This window comes from Pipistrellus hanaki, assembly GCF_964339955.1.
Source record: "Pipistrellus hanaki genome assembly, chromosome: X".
Lineage (NCBI taxonomy): Eukaryota > Metazoa > Chordata > Mammalia > Chiroptera > Vespertilionidae > Pipistrellus > Pipistrellus hanaki.
In genome coordinates, this window is record NC_140524.1 from 52754404 (window position 1) to 52757996 (window position 3593).

Genomic DNA, 3593 nt, shown 5'->3' on the forward strand with positions numbered 1-3593 from the left:
TAATTACAAATAAACAAGTCTATATCTGGAGGAAAAGATTTTCAAAGCTGAGCTCATTTTGGTTTGAAGCTTCGAGCAGTGCACATAGATCTAACGAGTGAGAAAATTGGAAAAGTGATTCTTTTCTTAGTGAATAAATTGTTTGGTGAAAGCTATTTTGGTAAATATCATCTTGTCAGTTAGTAATAACAATTAGAAATTTTCAACCCATGCATTTATTCATATTTTTTATTAGAACAATGGTAAAGTGTCCAACCACGAATGAGTCTCATGACACAAGTAGTAGTGAAGATGAGCTCCAGATAGACCTCTATACAGACACGTTAGAAAGACTAACTGTAGAACAAAACGACAGCAGTGATAGTGATATCATTCAACCTAGAAGGCGACGAATTGTTTGCATAGATAGCGAAAGCGATAATAGTAGTACGGAAGAAAACACACGGCAACATGACAACGTATCGTCAAGTGAAGAGTGGGAAGATGTTACCAAATCGGACGTTCCTCTAGCCACGATAAATTTTGATTTACACGAAGAAATAGCCGGGCCACAAGTCCCGAGTAACATAAAAGAGCCCATAGACTATTTCACATTATATTTTACTGAAGAATTAGTAGACAGCATAATAAAAGAGACAAACAATTATGCCAAAGAAGAAATTGGAAAGAAACAGCTTTCCCGAAAGTCAACTTGGCAGAAGTGGTACAATATTACCAAAGAAGAATTTTTAGCATTTATCTCCGTCATCCTGAATATGGGATTGATTCAACTTCCCAACATGCAAGAATACTGGTCTACTGCTGCCAATAGTAGAATCCCTTTTTTTTCGGAAACATTTACCAGGTCCAGATTTATGCAGATATTTTGGATGTTACATTTGAACAAACCCATGCAAGGAAATGCAATGATAAGAACTCGCATTCAGAAAGTTAGCAACTATTTAGAATATATAGATAGCAAATTTAGACAGTATTTCATACCATATAAAGCAGTCGCTGTGGATGAATCTGTTGTAAAGTTCAAAGGCAGAATAGCATTTATTACGTATAATCCCAACAAGCCAACAAAGTGGGGTATATGCATATATGCGCTGGTGGACTCAAGAACGGGATACTTATTTACAATACTTCCATACTATGGCAGCATAACCTCTGATAATATATCCCGGCCTGATCTTCCAGTAAGTACCAGGATTCCGCTACATTTATTTAAGAAATTATTAGAAAGAGTTCCTGATGCAAAAGGATACCACATGTTCACCGACAGGTACTATACCAGCATCCTTTTAGCGGAAGAAGTGCTAAAGATGAATTGTCATCTTACTGGCACTATAAAGATAAATCGAAAAGGCGTACCGACACAAATAAAAAAACCAAAATTTTCAACCAATAAAACAGTTGCATACAGAAAGAATAATACTACGCTTCTTGCATGGAAAGATAAAAGAATTATTACCATCCTCACCAATTCTTATAACACAAACCTACAATCTACCCAGAGAACATTACGCGGTGGACATATCGTAACAGCCAGTAAGCCTGAAATGCTGTTAGAATATACGGCAAATATGGGTGGTGTGGATCGTGCAGATCAATATGCTTCGACGTATTGTTTCCTCCGTAAATCGCTCAAATGGTGGAGGAAGTTATTTTTTTGGGGGTTGGAAATGTGTGTGATAAACTCATACATAATGTATCGCATCGAAAAACAAAAAAGTAATGAAACGCCAATGACACACCACAAGTTTGTCAAGACACTCGTTGACCAATTAAAGGGCGATTTTCGTGTATCGAGAACGCGTCCATCCACATCTTCTGCGGACAATAGATTAAACAATAAACTACATATTCCCGATGTGAGACAAAGAAAACGGGACTGTATTGTGTGTTCTAACAGGAAAACACCTGGTGGCAGGCGTCAAACCACTTATTACTGTCAAACATGCACTAATCAGCCTGCAATGCATATTGGGGAGTGTTTCAAAACTTATACTGTACAAAATTATAAACAATAAAATATTGGGTTTTTTTGCAAATATACATTCCTCGATGTCACCCAATTCATGTAAGTCCAAGTAACGAATAGTCCAATATTCGTTACTTGGTTCCAAAATTATACTAAATAATACGAGGGTCTGTAAATGCACGTTTCCGCCGCAAAGTAGCGTAGAGTAGCTGGTAGCCAATGTCCAGAATGGTTCAGAGTGCAAAGGGTTAATTATGGTATGTCTTGGTGTGGTCCTTCTTTTTTGGGGGAGTTCTCTGCACTTCCTGGACTTGTGAGTCTATTTCTTTCACCAGATGAGGGAAGTTTTCTGTCATTATTACTTCAAATAGGTTTTCAATTTTTTGCTCTCTCTCTCTTCTTCTGTCACCCCCATAATTCAGATGTTGGTACAGTTGAAGATGTCCTAAAGGCTCCATACACTATCTTCATATTTTTGGATTCTTTTTTCTTTTTGGTTTTCTGGCTGGGTATTTCTTTGCTTCTTTGTATTTCAAATCTTTGACTTGATCCTTGGGATCCTCTAGTCTACTGTTGGATCTCTGTATATTATTCTTTATTTCAGTCAATGTATGCTTAATTTCTAGTTCCTCCTTTTTCATATCCTCAAGGATATCACTAAATTTATTCGCCTTTTCTAGAAAATTCTTGAAAAACCTCATAACTGTGGTTTTGAAATCTATATCCAGCAGTTTGCTTTCCTCCATTTCTTTCATTTGTGACCTGTTTCTTTGTCTCCACATTTTGGCTGCTTCCCTGAGTTGATAGAGTGGCTTTGTGTTCTAGGTGTCCTATAGGGCCAAGTGTATCAGTCTCCCCTGTTACCTGAGATGGACACACTTAGTGCACCCCTTTGTGGTCTCTGTGCACAGTTTTGTCATAGTTAACCCTTGATTATTGTTGATATCACTGGAAGGAATTGACCTCCAGGCCAGTTGGCTGTGAGGATCAGCTGTGTCTATGCTGAGAGAACTGCTGGAGACACCATTATGAGGCAAAACTTGCTTCAGTGGGGCTTTTGTGCTCACTGAGTCTGCCCTCTCAGTGTGTCCCTTATGGATCTGATGAGTTGTAATCTGGATGTTCCTACACTGCCCCCTGGGTACACTGGCTCTTGGATATCCAAGGAGGTGCTAATTTAGCCTCTGCCTGAGGCCACCCAGCAGGAACTATGGAGAAATCTGCAGATTCCTCTTCCTTGTTTGGGTTTTGGAGGAGCCCAGATGAGGCCCATCTGTGAAGCAATGCAAGTTGTTCTGGGGCCTTGGTCCTTCTTTTGGATGTTCTTGTTCTCTCTGACTCAGCTGCAGTTTTTTAGGTAAGTTTAGATTTCAAAGGACCAGGCCATTCATCTACAAAAGCCCCTGCACACAGCTTGGATGGGCGAAGTCTCAGGGCGGAGAAAACAGCAATGACTTCCTCTCAGCCCTGCCCTAAGAGGCCTCCAGGTCTCAGTGTTCCTCAGTAATCGCTGCAAGCACCTCTGAGAAAAAGCTGCCCTGGAGTTCTGCCCAAAGCCAGATAGTCCAGTTTCTCCCCATATGAGTCTAGGTCCCCAGAGTCTCACTGGGAACTGGAGTTCAGAGCA